Source organism: Triticum aestivum, chromosome 5B (assembly GCF_018294505.1).
Source record: "Triticum aestivum cultivar Chinese Spring chromosome 5B, IWGSC CS RefSeq v2.1, whole genome shotgun sequence".
In the NCBI taxonomy this organism is placed as follows: domain Eukaryota; kingdom Viridiplantae; phylum Streptophyta; class Magnoliopsida; order Poales; family Poaceae; genus Triticum; species Triticum aestivum.
Genome location: NC_057807.1, coordinates 291,662,104 through 291,679,363, shown reverse-complemented (window position 1 = coordinate 291,679,363; position 17,260 = coordinate 291,662,104). Strand labels below are relative to the sequence as shown.

The 17,260-nt window shown below is 44.3% G+C and overlaps 1 long non-coding RNA gene across 1 annotated transcript; it reads right to left on the bottom strand.

Moving 5' to 3' along the window:
- Positions 1 to 12,678: 12,678 nt before the first annotated feature.
- Positions 12,679 to 16,872, bottom strand: LOC123111459 (uncharacterized). Its single transcript, XR_006454448.1, has 4 exons — positions 16,616 to 16,872; positions 16,257 to 16,549; positions 14,519 to 16,170; positions 12,679 to 13,429 (listed from the first exon to the last, which is right to left on the bottom strand). It is a non-coding gene; the product is annotated as an uncharacterized lncRNA (long non-coding RNA).
- Between the last annotated feature and the right edge of the window lie 388 nt (positions 16,873 to 17,260).

The following is a 17,260-nucleotide window of genomic DNA, read 5'->3' as shown; positions in this document are numbered from 1 at the left end:
TTCAGCCCCCACGCATATAATGCGGGGGTGTTTGCAAAAAATGCGCCTTTTCACACTTAATCCAATGTCTTGGTCCTACAACGGAGGTGATAGCGCGGCGAACTAGGCAACCGGACTATAATGCTTTATCACTTTCACTTAGCCATAGGAGTTTGACATTGGGGCCACTCAATAGCCCCTAAAGGCACCGCGCTCGCCCGAATTCGTGGTGCGTGTGTGCCTGACCGGGAAGCGGTCCTTCATTAATGCAGAGGAATCCTTCATCGAGTGGTTGACCAGTCTCTCGCTATATCATGACAGTCAGTTTTCGGCTTTCTCTACTGAGGTGCTCGCCTGGCCGAACCGGGGCACAATCACAGTAGTTCTCCTGGTGCCGCGTTAGCCGATATAAAGAAACGTAAGGCAGCAAAACATAGGAGCCGGGAAAACCCAACATTTGACCAAAGACATGATTCGGAGCTGATGCATATAAGGCCAAACTCGTGACGCCGAACACTCCCTAAGGTATTCGGTCTTTATGAAGACGGGCCGAAATAGAGCCCTTGGTAAAAAAAGCCCCTAGTGTCCAGGTACGTGCAAAATTCTGGCGTGGCCATATGCCAATACGCCAGCCTCCTCCTCGGTTATAGCGAAAACCGGGAGATGTTGTCAACAAGAGACAGTAAAAAAGGTTTACGCAAGGTCTTAATCTGAAAAGAATCCTTGAAACGGGTCCCTACTGCACGTCTGCGCCTGTGTCTCCGTTGTGCCGTATCCTGGACAGGCGTAGCACGGTGTTCGTCTGCGAAAAAGAGGAACTTTAGTAAAAAATAAGCGTGCGAGAAATTTATATTAGAATAAACAAAATATAGTTGGAGCAAGAAGTGAGCCGTATTGTCTCCTGGCGTGAACACGTGGAGCCCCTTGTACAGGGTTATGCGGCTATTAAGCCCATGTATGTTGACGCTGGACTCGTCTAGCCATGTCCAAAATAGTAGGGCTGGATTAGTGTGCTGCTGTCCAGGCGGCCGCACCATTACCCGTACTTTGGGGGTCAATTGATATTCCCTTGTAATGAGATGATGCCTCGTGGGCCGGGCATTTTAAGTGTAAGGGATGCATAATGCGGTACTGCGTTAAAGCGGGCGAAAGCTTCAAGTCCCAGTAGCGCTTGATAGCGACTTACGAATGGGGCGATGTGGAAAGTTAGCTTTTCGCTTCGGAAGTTGTCGGGTGAGCCGAACATGACTTCTAACGAAAGGGAACCCATACTCTGGGTATCTGGACCTGGCGTGACTCCTTGAAAGGAAGTGTTGCCATGGCGGATTATAGCTGGGTTTACCCCTAGTTTGCGGATTGTGTCCTGATATAACAGGTTTAAGTCACTGCCGCCGTCCATAAGGACTTGTGTAAATTGGAGTCCGTCAATAGTCGGATTCAAGACCAAGGCAGTCCAGCCTGCGTTCCGGTCCCCTCTAGAGTAATCCTAATGATCAAAGATGATTGGTTGTAACAACCAGTGGCGGTGCTCCTCTGGGGCTGGCCGTATGGCGTGTGTTTTCGTGGGTGCCGTTCTGTTTTTCCCTTTTGTCATCTGAACTGAATTTACTGTTTTGACTTCTTGTGGGAACTTCTTTTGCTCTCCGGTGTTCTGCTTGTGGGGTGCGTCGTCATCCTCGCTTGGTGTGTCGAGCCCCTTGTGTTCGGCGTTGAGTTTGCCGGACTGCTTGAAGACCCAACAATCTCTGTGGGTATGGTTTGCAGGTCTTCCGGGAGTATTGTGGATTTGACATATTTTGTCCAGGATTTTGTTAAGGTTAGACAGCTCGTCCCTGTCATCTTTGGGTGGCGGCTTTTTCTGATTTTGCCGAGAGCTTTTGAATCCAAAGTTTACTGCCGTGCTCATCGGGCTGTTATCCTTGATTCGGTGTTGTTCTTTATTACGGCGCGGTTTCCCGTTTCCATCTCTGAGTTCGAATGTGCTCGGGTCGCTGGTGCTGCTTCTTGCCAACCAGCTATCCTCTCCTGCGCAAAAGCGGGTCATGAGGCTTGTTAATGCGGCCTTTGTTCTTGGCTTTTCTTGGCCGAGGTGTCTGGCGAGCCATTCGTCTTGGAGGCTATGTTTGAAAGCTGCTAGGGCCTCGGCGTCCGGACAGTCGACTATCTGATTCTTTTTAGTAAGGAATCTGTTCCAGAGTTTCCAGGCTGAGTCTCCAGGCTGCTGAGTTATATGACTCAGATCATCTGCATCCGGAGGTCGGACATAGGTCCCTTGAAAATTTGCCCGGAAAGCATCCTCGAGCGCTTCCCAACTTCCCATGGTGTTTTCGGGAAGGCTTTTAAGCCAATGCCGGGCTGGCCCTTTGAGCTTAAGGGGTAAGTATTTTATGGCGTGGAGGTCATCTCCTCTGGCCATGTGTATGTGGAGGATATAATCCTTGATCCAGACTCCAGGGTCTGTTGTTCCGTTGTATGCTTCTATGTTCAAGGGCTTGAATCCCGCTGGGAATTCATGATCCAGCACCTCATCGGTAAAACATAGGGGATGTGCGGCATCCCTGTATGTAGGTGTGCCGCGATGTTCGAATATGTTTTGCATTGCATTGCTCACTGGAGCTTGCTTTCTTGGCCCATAGATGGATCTGGTTAGGCCAGTTTTTTGATGCGAATCCTTGGGCGGATCATGCGCCGTATTGAGTGCGGCTCCCTTTGTCGCTTGATATCGATCGTGGGGTCATCTATCCGACCTTGTGGCTTCCTTATTTTTTGAATGTGGGGGCTCTATGGCCTCTTCGTCAAATTCCGGTAGTAGTTTCCGCTTCGGATAGCTCTTTGTGTGACGACTGTTGCCGTACTTGTGTGCGGTATTGAGTACTTTGCCCCATCTGATCCTGAGTGCATCTTCCGCTGTTTTGAGCCTCCGCTTCTTCTTTTTCAAGCTACGTGGAGTGGCAACGAGCCTTTGGTGGAGGTTCTGATGTTCCAGCAATTTTTCCGGCGTGAGGTCGTCCGAACTGTTATCTTTCCCGGGGATGGTTTGTTCGGACTGTCCGCCCTGTTTGGACGGTTGCTCGATGGCATGTTCGTCTTCTGTTGATTCGCCCTGCTCTATGGCTGGGTCTTTGTCGAGGTGGGGCTTGGCGTGGCGCTTACGCCGCCGCTTTGATTGTTTTTCGAGGGAGTGATCCCTGGTTGCGCCCTTTTGATCCTCGTTGTCATTTCTTTTAGGTGTGTCCACCATGTATACATCGTATGACGAGGTGGCTTTCCAATGCCCTATAGGTGCTGGTTCTTGGTCGTCTCCTCCATCGGCGTCCATACCGTCGATGTCTTCAGAGTTGAAGTTGAGCGTGTCGGTTAGATCGTCGACAGTGGCTACAAAGTGGGTGGTGGGTGGGTTTCGAATTTCTTCTTCGTCCGCATCCCAACCCATCCGAGCATAGTCCGGCCAAGGCTCTCCTGACAAAGAGAGAGACTTTAGTGAATCTAGGATATCGCCAAAGGGCGAGTGCTGAAAGACGTCCGCGGCGGTGAACTCCATGATCGGAGCCCAATCGTGTTCGATCGGAAGGGGTGTGGAATATTCAGAGTCTGGAACGGAGTCCGGCACCTTGGAGTCGCGGGCTGACGGTGTCCTGGACTAGGGGGTACTCACCACGTCGTCTCCCGATCAGTTGGATTGGGCCAAGGATCCCCATGGCCGTATACTCATGGGCCAGTCCGGACAGTTGCCGCATACAAGGAAGATTCCACAAGACTTGGCGATCAAGACAAGGACTCCTCCCCCACCGGCGTATTCAGCTAGGACTCTTGTTATCCTAGGCCTCTGGTGCATTATATAAACCGAGGCCAGGCTAGTCGATAGAGATGTACAACAACAATCATACCATAGGCTAGCTTCTAGGGTTTAGCCTCTCTAATCTCGTGGTAGATCAACTCTTGTACTACCCATATCATCAATATCAATCAAGCAGGAGTAGGGTTTTACCTCCATCGAGAGGGCCCGAACCTGGGTAAACATTGTGTCCCTTGCCTCCTGTTACCATTGATCCTAAGACGCACTGCTTGGGACCCGCTACCCGAGATCCGCCGGTTTTGACACCGACATTGGTGCTTTCATTGAGAGTTCCGTTGTGTGATCGGCGAAAGGATCAATGACTCGACTGTAGGTCAACTGCGACGTCGGCTTCTTTGTCACCAGCTCAATTGGTCACCTTGGTTTGATCGAGGATTGCGCCCTACCTCCGATCGTCATGTTCGGATGAAGGCCTTCATCAACACCAACTCCGATCTCTATCAAGATCATGGAGGAGTCATCCATGGATCTCGGGGGCTCAACGTTAACATTGCCCTCAGGCGACCGTGCTGTTTTTCTGGACAGCAAACTTGTATCCGCCGCCACCGCCTCCTCGAGTGTCGCTTAAACGATTACTTCGGTGGAATTATGCGGAATTAAGTCTATAACAACCCTGCAAAAATTTTGTCGAGTTCCGATGGAGGAATCTCCAGCAATCTCCGATATACCGGAGCCCTGTTGAATCTGGACGAGAATCCGGACGAGTTTACGGCGTGGTATCCAACATCTAGCTCGGATGTCCTTTGTAGGATCCAACCGTTGATTTGCCCCGGAATTCCCATATCTACCACCTGCCAAAAATTCAGCTCGATCCGACCGTCCAAACTCCAGGAAACTTCCGATTAGTGCATCACTTTTTGGATCTATTTTCTGCGCGAGAACGAATCCGACTCGAATTCATCTTCTTTATGAATGGGATCTCGGACGTTCCTTTTGAAGGAAGTTTTCGTATGGGGTGATGTGTTTTATTCTCAAACACATCCCAGTAGTATTAAAATTATTCTTGCAATACGAACTTCAACATTGCGCCGGTGTCAAACCAGCCCGACAACATCACTCCACGGCGGCCGACCTGCGTTAGACACGTCGTCTCTTTGTTGAGCCGAGCTCAATTTCTTCGGATCATCATCTCAGCCAGCCGGACAATAGTTCGGCATCGCGAAGGATAAATCGTCACCAACATCGCCGCCCCACGGATTACACGGAGCGGACACACCTGCATCGCCACACGGTCACTTCATCAAGCCGGCATCGACCACGTCACGACCTGCATCGCTGGACCGGGGGCTTCATCATCTCTTCATCAACCTACTCCGGAGACTTCGGCGTCGCTGGCCGACCAGCTCCGTCACGTTAGCTGGACCGAGGGCTTTGCCTCGGCGAGCCAACCTTTGCCAGCATCGCCATGCCGTTGCTTTATCGCCCATCAGGCGATAGGTGTGCGGATCGAGTCCCAATTTTGGGAATCACCTTTCTTCGGATTGCTACAACAAATAAGCCAGGTGCTATTAATCCTAGTATTTTTTGCTTGTTAGGGTTCATTTTTCCCAATGAATTATTACTCTGGTTTGTCCGTCATATGTACGCAGGTCTATCAAATGGTGGCTGCATTAATGACGGTCGCATGGTGGTCCGGTCAGTTTCCGTACATAGTCCGGCAAACGCCGCATCCGAAACTCGAACCGACCTGTGAATTCAAGCCTTGCCATGCCTTTACCGCATCACGCCGCCGCCCTGCATCGACATTGACTTCGGCGCCAGGCCATATTTCTTTTATTACTCACTTTGCATAAATTATTTGTTATGCAACGATTTTTTTTATTATTATTACTATTATCTCTGGTTTGCACTATTTTTTGTGCATAGGAAAATGATCCAGCCGGACTATATCCTTTGGCGTCATCTCGGCTGGACGAGGGGCTTCATCAACACTTCATTACCCCATGCCGGGGATTTCGGCATCACCCTGTCGTCCTACATTGACCATGCTATGTCACCACTTCGGAGTGTCGAGCTCTTTGCTCCGCCACCTCGGGACCGGCTCGGGGATGGAACCTTGTCCCGCTTCAAGCTCGGACCGCGTCATCAATACCGAACACATTAACCAGCTAAGTTGTCTTCATGCTCAAAGTTTTAAATTTTTAACTTGTGTTTGGCTCGGCCAAGCATTATATTTTTTTGAAAAAAAGTTGCTTGTAAAAATTTCCTTGTCCAAACTTTGTTTGTGACGCGCAAATTCAAATACCCCGTTTACTTGGGGGCTTCCTTCATGAAGCTTTTTCCTCTTGCATATGGTTATACTTGTACGGCTTCGTTCCTTGTTTGTGTATTACGCCACAATATGCACCATATTGACTTAAGCGATTTGCAAGCTGGGTTGCCTGGCTCCTGTGCTTACCCCTACGTTCCCGATTGTTTGGCTAGGGAGTAAAGGGAGCACCTCTGCGATTGTCGCGATCGGGTCAACCGAGCCGGACCTCAGACTGGGTGAAGCCGAAAGCTAGTGTTCTTATTGTTTTCAATCATGGTCAGCACACAACGGAACTCATGAGTACAAAAAATCTATTGCACAAGTCTCATAATAACAATGAGCACCGAAGAAAGGTATCAGTGAGGGTACTATTTTCTTCGAAGATGCTTCTTACACTTCCCAGTAATATAGCATAAGTTCCCTGAGCGCGCTTTGTCTGTTACATCCTTATGGCCTGATTGCCTGGTTATTGGAAACACCGTCGATATTCTCGACAGATGGAGTACATAACACTTTTCGGTCCTTGACCAAAGAGCGAGAAGCCGACGGTCGGTTAAGACGCGTTTAAAGTTCGGTTGAACATAGATATGATATAAGTACTTCGGTACATGCAATCATTCTTTTACCCAAGTCAATTGGGGGCTCTTAAATTTATATGAGCCGTTTTATGATAAGTGTTTCTCTTCTTAGTCGTTGCAAAGTTTTTATTATTATTTATCACTCCTTTTTTCGACGCAAGTGCACGGTCACTAGCTGGGGAGCTTAATTTCTCTCTCAAAGCCGCTAGAGTTTAGTTTGCTAAAACTGGCCTAGTAAGAAGTACTCCGCCTTCGGGATAGGAGGTTGAAGCCGTAGGCTGACCCGCTTGAAGTTTTGAGATAGGATGTGTCATGTTAAAGCACGGCAGAAGCACCTTTTTTTGTAAAGTCCAATTTTCGATTGGCACCGAACACTTGATCTAGTTCGGACATTAACCTTTTGAATAAGTTTTATGGCTTTTCGAGCCCATGGCACTTTTAAACTATTTGTGTGTTTTCAGCACAAGTCTCGCAGTGCAACGCCGGACACCTTTAGAGATTCGGCAAAAACATTCTCAGATATTGCTATATATGCATCAGTTTCAAATTGTGTCTTCGGTCAATAGTTGGGTTGCCCGGATCCTGCGCTTGCCTCCTATGTTCTGCTTTGTTCGGCCAGGTGTGCAAAGGGAGAACCACTGCGATTGTGCTTCCAGCTCACATGGTTAAGCACCTTAGTGGAGAAAGTCGAAAAGTGACTGTCACAATAAGCGTAAACTGGTCGGCGATCCGATGACGTCGTTAAACGATGGGCCATTCATAACAATGGCCGAAGTGTTTACGGCTTGACCTCGACTGTCGCCGAACACTACCGGGGACTATTAACTGGCCTCCCAAACTAAATCCTCGATATTTTGCTCTTACATTGGAGCTGAAGTTTCATGATCATGCTTAGCATGACAACCTAAAGAAAGGAACCGATAGCGGGACTATTTTCTTTGGAAGACATTTCTTCTGTTAAACAGTAATATAACATGTCTCTCCGTGTACCTTTGTTTATAAAACCGTATGGCCAGATTGCCTTGTTTCTTGTAAATCTTTGCCCTCATAAAGGCTTTATAAAGTAGGACAAACACTCCTCAGCTATTGGCCGAGGAGGTGGAAGCCGATGGTCGGTCAACAAAATTTTGTACAATGCGGATCCAAGCATTAATGACGTAAAGTACTTGGATACATAGAGTCATTACACATAATTTGTGATTTTACTATGGATATCAATCCTTAATTCAGCCACCCGTGCCCGCATTAAGGCTCGGGGGCTACTGGGCTTCGGGCTTATTATTTACAAATATTAAAGGGGCACATCGATCCCCTGATCTGGTGTTGCCACCCGACTAGTGTCTCGGGGGCTACTGCATTGCCTGTTCTATGCAGATAATTTTAAGTGCAATACAGTTTCCGAGGAGATTTTGATCCTCAGGTTGGTCGGCCGCACCCAACCTGAGTCTCGAGGACTGAGCACGCCGCTTTTTGTGTCCCAAAGTATTCTGCCGAGCTAGGACTTGATCCTCAGACCGATTTTGCAAATCAACCTGAGTCTCAGCGGCTACGGGATCAGCGGTCTTATGTCATCCTTCATGTGCATCTCGGGTTTTAAACCGATACCCACCTTGAGGGCTACTGGCTATGTATCTCGGCAGAGAATAAATTGCACCAATCAAAAATATTGACAAAAATCGGCCCACATTCGGGGAGGTGCACCACCTCAGAAGCAGTCCGGCATAAAGCTCGGGCGCTAGTGGCTGGCTCCATAGAGGGCATTTCCGGCATTAAGCTCGGCTTAACTTCTTCAAACTTCTTTGAACCAAGGTGATTTACGACACCTCGGATACAGTCCGGCGTTGGAGCTCGGATACATAGTCCGGCATTGGAGCTCAGATACCATCCGGCGTTGGATCTCGGATACATAGTCCGGTGATAGAGCTAGGAAGCAGTCCGGCGTTGGTGCTCGGCTGCAAAAGATACCTCGAATGCAGTCCGACGTTAGAGCTCGCACGCAAGAGGACACTGCCTCCTGGGAATAACTTCAAACCCGAGGCATGGCATAAAAATAACAAGGCATTGATAAAGGCCGGAAACTTAAAGGGGCTCCTCGGATACCCGACGTGTAAACTCGTCGAATGCATTTCGGCGATCCTCAAGATAGAAGATGAGAAGATTTGTTGAACCAGTTTTCAAGACCGACGACCGAAGATGAAGAACAGTTCGGAAGAATCGAGGAGCGTCCCCAACTTGAAGACCGGTTCAGGGGGCTACTGACGGTGTCCTGGACTAGGGGGTACTCACCACGTCGCCTCCCGATCAGTTGGATTGGGCCGAGGATCCCCATGGTCGTATACTCATGGGTCAGTCCGAACAGTTGCCGCATACAAGGAAGATTCCACAAGACTTGGCGATCAAGACAAGGACTCCTCCCCCACCGGCGTATTCGGCTAGGACTCTTGTTATCTAGGCCTCTGGTGCATTATATAAACCGAGGCCAGGCTAGTCGATAGAGATATACAACAACAATCATACCATAGGTTAGCTTCTAGGGTTTAGCCTCTCTGATCTCGTGGTAGATCAACTCTTGTACTACCCATATCATCAATATCAATCAAACAGGAGTAGGGTTTTTCCTCCATCGAGAGGGCCCGAACCTGGATAAACATTGTGTCCCTTGCCTTCTGTTACCATTGATTCTAAGACGCACTGCTTGGGACCCCCTACCCGAGATCCGCCGGTTTTGACACCGACACGGGCCTTGCAAAGGACTAGGCTGGTATTCGGCTCTATCGCCGTAGAGGTTGCGGCTCCAGGGGCGGCGTCCAACCGTCCATCCCCGACTGGCGTAGTTGGCCCCGAACTAATGGTCGAAGCGGACACCTGAGCGGCACTCTGGGCGCTGTCCGGCGGCAGAGCTAGATCATGCCCATTGAGACAATGCGGCGCGCTCGGCCGTGGCTCGAATATGTCGAAGATCAAGACCCCGCGGATATCGGCCGTGTAGTTTAAGCTTCCAAACCTGACCTAATAACCAGGGGCGTAGCTTTCGATCTGCTCCAAATGGCCAAGCGAGTTGGCCCGCAGTGCGAAGCCGCCGAATACGAAGATCTGTCCGAGGAGAAAAGTCTCACCCTAGACCACGTCGTGGTTGATGATCGAAGAAGCCATCGGGCCTAAGCGTGATGACACAGAGGAACTCTCAGTGAAAGCACCAATGTCGGTGTCAAAACCGACGGATCTCGGGTAGGGGGTCCTGAACTGTGCGTCTAGGCGGATGGTAACAGGAGAAAGGGACACGATGTTTTTACCCAGGTTTGGGCCCTCTAGGTGGAGGTAAAACCCTACTCCTGCTTGATTAATATTGATGATATGGGTAGTACAAGAGTTGATCTACCACGAGATCAGAGAGGCTAAACCCTAGAAGCTAGCCTATGGTATGATTGTTGTTCGTCCTACGGACTAAAACTCCCCGGTTTATATAGACACCGGAGAGGGCTAGGGTTACACAGAGTCGGTTACAATGGGAGGAGATCTTCATATCGTATCGCCAAGCTTGTCTTCCACGCCAAGGAGAATTAACAACGGATTGCAACAAGGAAATACAACCTTTTAAAGAACAATTACCATAATCAAATTCCTTGAAATCCGAGATAGTGGGTTCAATGTTATTTGAAGTTGAGGACTCTCCAATCCCACTTTTACTAAATTTAGCATCAAGATCTAAAGACTCCGAATTCTTGGGATGCTTTCTAGTTAAAGTTGATTCATCGTCAGTCCCATAATCATCAAAATTCATATTGCAAAACATAGATTTAATAGTAGACGCATCAATAACTTTAAGATCCTCATCATTATTTTCATAGAAACTACAAGAACACGCTTTTATAAAGCTATCTTTTTTAACACGCAATTTAGCGGTTCTTTCCTTGCACTCATCAATGAAAATTCTCATTACTTTGAGAGACTCATTTATATCATGCTTAGGAGGAGAAGATCTAAGTTTAAGAGAATCAACATCAAGCGAAAGTCTATCAACGTTCCTAGCCACATCATCAACTTTGAGCAATTTTTCTTCAAGCAAAGCATTAATTTTTTTTGAGAAATCATAAATTCTTTCACACTATTATCAAAATCAGAGGGCATCTTATTAAAATTATCATAAGAATTATTGTAGGAATTTCCATAATTATTAGAGGGATTACTAGGGAACAGTCTAGCATTAAAGTTTCCTCTATAAGCATTGTTTCCAAAACTATTCATACCAAAAAAATTCAAATCCATAGATTCATTATTATTCTCAATCAAAGAAGACAAAGGCATATCATTGGGATCAAGAGGAGTATTTTTAGTAGCAAACATCTTCATAAGTTCATCTATCTTTCCACTCAAAACATTGATTTCTTCTATAGCATGCACTTTTTTACTAGAAAATCTTTCGGTGTGCCATTGAGAATAATTAGCCATAATATTATCAAGCAATTCTGTAGCATCTCCTAACGTGATTTCCATAAAGGTGCCTCCGGCGGCCGAATCTAAGAGATTTCTAGAAGCAAAGTTTAAACCGGCATAAAATTTTTGTATGATCATCCATAAATTCAAACCATGAGTAGGGCAATTGCGAAGCATCAATTTCATTCTTTCCCAAGATTGGGCAACATGCTCATGATCAAGTTGTTTAAAATTCATAATATCGTTCCTAAGAGTGATGATCTTAGCGGGAGGAAAATACTTAGAGATAAAAGCATCTTTGCACTTGTTCCAAGAATCAATACTATTTTTAGGCAAAGATAAAAACCAAACTTTAGCGCAATCTCTAAGTGAAAACGGAAATAACTTCAATTTGACAATATTGTTATCCGTATCTTTCTTCTTTTGCATATCACACAAATCAACAAAATTGTTTAAATGAGTAGCGACATCTTCACTAGGAAGGCCGGCGAATTGATCTTTCATAACAAGATTCAGCAAAGCGGTATTGATTTCACAAGACTCAACATCATTAAGAGGAGCAATCGAAGTACTAAGGAAATCATTATTATTGGTGTTCAAGAAGTCACACAATTTGGTATTATCTTGCGCAATGGCAACAAGTAATTCAACACATAAGCAAACAGAAAAACGGCAAGCGAAAAAGAAAGAAGAAGATTGAAAAAGAGGGCGAATAAAACGGCAAGGGTGAAGTGGGGGAAGAAAAACGAGAGGCAAATGACAAATAATGTAAATGCGAGGGAAATGGGTTTGTGATGAGTACTTGGTATGTCTTGACTTAAGCGAAGACCTCCCCGAAAACAACGCCAGAAATCCTTCTTGCTACGTCTTGAGCTTGTGTTGGTTTTCTTCGAAGAGGAGAGGGTGATGCAGCAAAGTGTAGCGTAAGTATTTCCCTCAGTTTTGAGAACCAAGGTATCAATCCAGTAGGAGGCTACTCAAAAGTCCCACGCACCTACACAAACAAACTGAGAACTCGCAACCAACGCAATAAAAGGGTTGTCAATTCCTTCACGGCCACTTGCGAAAGTGAGATCTAATAAAAATAATATGATAAGATAAATATATCTATTATATAATTAAAATAGAAGACAAATAAGACACCACGTTAATCCACATAGACTTATATTATTACCACCGTTTGATCAGAATAACAATGACTTAGATTTTAAAAAATTTACGTAACATGTAAATATGTACCTGTCCGCAAATTGAACTGTCACGTCTTTATGCGTACCGGTTCAGAAACAATGCTTTCGGAAAAAAACACAACACAGGGATCGAAAAAAGTAGAAGTTACGTGTCAACAATTGTCACATACAATGCCTAATCAGAACTTGAAAGGACAAGTGTCTAACTACACGGATTGAGAAAAGTAGAAGTTACGTGTCAACAATTGGCACATACAATGCCTAATCAAAACTTGGAAGGACACGTGCCTAACTCGGTAAGCCAAGAGCACGTAAACACATACACATGCAAAGGAGTGCATATGGACACGGTCACCATTAAAATACATGGTTGGGTAAGCCAAGAGCACGTAAACACATACACATGCAAAGGAGTGCATGCGGACAGGGTCACCATTAAAATACACAGCTGGGTAAGCCAAGAGCACGTAAACACATACACATGCAAAGGAGTGCATACGGACACGGTCACCATTAAAATACACGGCTGGCCGCATCCATCATCATGTTGTCACATATAGCCTTTAATTGGAAATATAAACATACAAGGACTCCATAAAGACAACGGCGAGAACTCATCCATAAAAATACACAGCCTGCCACATCCATCAGCTGCACATGCCCACCATGGAAATCTAAGATACCCAGCAACTCGCGACTCTACGCCACACCTACAAAACTGAAGCCAACCAACTCTACGAAGCCATGACTCGACTATGCCACCACCAGGACAATTGAAGCCAACAGACTCTGACGCAAGATGTTCAGACTCGGCGCACAGCAAATATCGAAGCCAGCCCAAATTATGAAGTGGTATGCAACTCGATTTCTACAGAAGTTACACCCAGCCATCGCCCACCATGGAAATCTAAGATACCCAGCAACTCACGACTCTGCGCCACACCAAGAAAATTGAAGCCAACCAGCTCTACGATGCCATGACTCAACTATGCCACCACCAGGACAATAGAAGCCAACAGACTCTGACGCGAGATGTTCAGACTCGGCGCACAGCAAATATCGAAGCCAGCCCAAATTATGAAGTGGTATGCAACTCGATTTCTACAGAAGTTACACCCAGCCATCTGAGTTTCCTTCTCACCTGAATCAACAAGGTTAGTAATTATTATTACTATGAACTCACTATTTCAGCTAAAATCTTCATATTTACGTTATCAATTGACAACAACTTTTTCAATCCTTTTGAAGCAATGCGTTTTAATCCCTTTGAATTGAAAACGCTAGGGAATACAAGAAGCTGGGAAACTTCAACAAGAGACCAAAACTGGGATGTTTCAGTGAAAGTAACGAGAACATGGGATATAATCGATCCTACAACCGATGAACTTATAAGCCTTGATATGGTCTTGATGGATGTACAGGTTTATGCTATACATATTTAATTGCAGACTATTCTATTGTTTCAAAAACAATCGATGACTGAGTCTTGATGTGATCTTGACGGATGAGCAGGTTTATTATATACAATTTGAAATGTGGACTATTGTACTGTATCAAACAATAGTTGATAAGTATATAGTAGTTATTTTCATAGAGGACCAAACAACTCATGCTACCATATGTAAAAATCAGATGGATAGTTATAAATCAAAGGATAACTAAGAAATATATTTATTCATTTAGCAATAGGTTGTGGGAGGCACAAAATATGGCCCGCTGAACAATGATATTAGAAAAAAGTTTGCATACAATACACAAAGAAAGGAGGTGAAAGGACAGAAGTTTTTCATAACTACTACTTTGAGTTTGCTAGCAAGGACATACTACAACAATCATATAAAAAGATAAATAATGCTCAGGTATGTCATAGTTGTAAATCAGATTTTGGGCTAATCCATCATTCTACCTATGTGGCAATTAATCACCAATTTGACAGATGTAGGATTATTGAAAGTTCTTCAGAATTAGTACTTTGAGTCCGATACCAAGGTCATACTACAACAAGAAGCGTATAAAGGTAAGCAATGCTCAGGTATGTTACAGTTATAAATCAGATTTTTGTTTAATCAATCATTATAACTATGAGGTAATTAATCACCAAATTGACAGATGTCATCGGACTACTTACCCAGATGAAGCATGTGGAACAAAAAAAACAACAAAGAACACAAAACCGTCCTATATCCGTTATATTTATTTTCCAATACCAGAGTGAGTGCAGAGTGTATACCAATGTCTTAAGTTCTAACTTCCTCCATTGCGGTCGGCATTAAATTTCCAGGCTTAACATCTTCGGCTGAACCAAAGTTACGATATCGGAATGTTTGCTTATTATTTGGATGAATATGTACTCCAAAACCAAACCGTCCTTACAGTGACCTAAACAATGGTGCAAAAATGCAATTGTAAGTCCAATAATTTCGAAATCTCATTTTTTTTAATTACAAAACAAAAATATGTAATAGATTAATTGTTGATGGGTTTGTGCGTGAAGTCAACATGTGCCACAAGAATACGTAGGGATCTAGATATATCCAAAATTCAAGAACTTCTTCACAAGTATGAAACATTATCTATTCTGGTCTACTAATAACACATCGAATCAAAAGTCAAAAATACAACATTTAACGATGAAGACTCAGATGTGCGATGTCTGTCATCTAATGGCGAGGATAAATTATCTTTAGATTCAAGCTCAACAGCAGTAATCTTATTTTTGGCAAGCAAAACTAGGTAGTAAAAAGAAGATTTATGCCTCGCTAGAGATGTTGTACTTGAACAATAAAGCTGAGGAGGTAAAGGTGCATTTAATTCATCAAAATAATTAACTAAGTACTATCTTTTCTGTTCTTCCTCACTGGCTTATCTTGCAGTATGCCAAACAGTTGATAGATGACAAAGTGGACACCGTGTTGGAACAAAAAACGAAGAAGCAAGACATGCGAGCTAAAAGGGAGATTAATGTTTCCACCATACACATTTTTAGATTTTTAAGCATGTATTATTTTTAAATGCATTTCATTTTGCAGTCACAGAATAATGATGACCGACCAAGGAAAAGGTTATGTGAACTGGTGCCTAAGAAAAAAGAACCACACTATATTAATGGGACTATGCTGAACAAAGATAGGCATTGAGACAAATATCATCATCACATGGACCCCTCAATGACTATGCTAAACGAAGATGTATTGTATTATTAGATGACGTGGAGGATGGACGCACCGGGACAAGTGTTGTAGAAAGAAAGCAAAAATACCTGCGAGAACAAAAAACTGGTGCATGCAAAAGTAAAAAGTAATTGCAACTCTTAAAGATGAAGACTCTGATATTGCCAATGGAAAATGGAGGCCTAAGTGAACAAGGAATTTATCCAAAAGATCGACTGATTAGTAGCTTATGAATAGTAAAGACAGACTATTTATTTACGTAGATATAGTATGAGTACTTGACAGCTACCAAGATAAGAAGAATCTTATCATCTGATAAGAGTGCGACACAAACTGTAATTCTTTTCAAATACATTCATACATGCACTTTTATTGATCTTTTACAGGTAAAGGTGTTTTCTTTTAAAAATAAAGTATCATGTTTACAATTCTCTAACTATAAATCTTACACAAGAATTGATGGACGATGAGGTGGGCACCATGTTAAAACATGGAACGAACAAGCATCACATGCTTGATAAAAAGGTGGTTTCTTTATTTACAGTACACACTTCTAAATTTTTAGACTTTTGTCTAATTTTGAAAATTCATACTTATTTTGCAGCCAAAAAATAATAAAGTTTCAGCTACCAAATTATCATGTGAACTGGTAGCTTATGGCCTTTTCAATTTAAGACGTCCATGAGAAAATCTTCAATAGCATAGCCATCTCCTAAAACACAAGATTAATTAATATCCTAGAAGGAAGCACATAAGATAATCTGCATTAGAAAGGACACAATGAAGTACAGCACTTACGTTGGTACAAATCCAGAAACATGAGCAACTAAAAGGGCCGCAAATAGCTATTTCTCCCCCAATATGCTTATACGGATATACTCCGATATATACTTTTCATGGACCATGGCCGGTGTGTATCCTCTGCCTCAGATCCATCACAATCAGCCTCCCTGCAGCAACCATTTTTTTGTTCTCAATGCCGCCGTGACATGGATGGCCTGCTACCAACGACCTAACACCCAACTCAAAGAGTTCGACCCTGCTTCTTGGTCCACCCCAGATCGCCAATCGCCATGATTAGGGCTTGCATCCTATGTTCGCAAACAGAAATTAGAGAAAAAGAACCAACGAGTAGAGCTAGGTAGCATGGGAATTACTTCTGTGAAGGCCAGCAACGACATCTTCCATCCCCGGCTGCGAATCGGAGGCGGTAGCGCGGTGGCGCATCTGGATGTGTAGCCTGGTGGGGATGGACCTTTTTTCTTTTTCGAGCGAAGCCAACAGGGGACTTTTTTTTACTGAAGCCTGGAGGGAGGGGTAACATGTATACGTGAGTTTACTCTGGGATAAAAAGTACAGTGGTAGCATTATTACTGACTCAAATGGACCCGCGTCACAACTACTAGGCCTATAGCATCCCGTTATAATTGATACACGGGCTACACAAAGTAAGTAGTAGTAAAAATGATGGGTGGGTATAAAATAAAATAACAGCAATTATCACAGTGAAGATAATAGATATGAAGATATATAAGCAAGTTTTTTTAACATAATACAGACGCAAACACTCATATATACGCGCATACACTCACCTCTATGAACACACATGCATACTTTACCAAGTTTCTTTAACACAATACAGACGCAAACATTCATATATACGCGCATACACTCACCGCTATGAACATACACGCACAGTCTACCCCTATGAGCATCGTATAAGAAGCTAAAAGGTATAATAGGTACTTCTCAATAAACACCCAAGCAACATTCATACTAATATTTACAAAATATAAATGGAG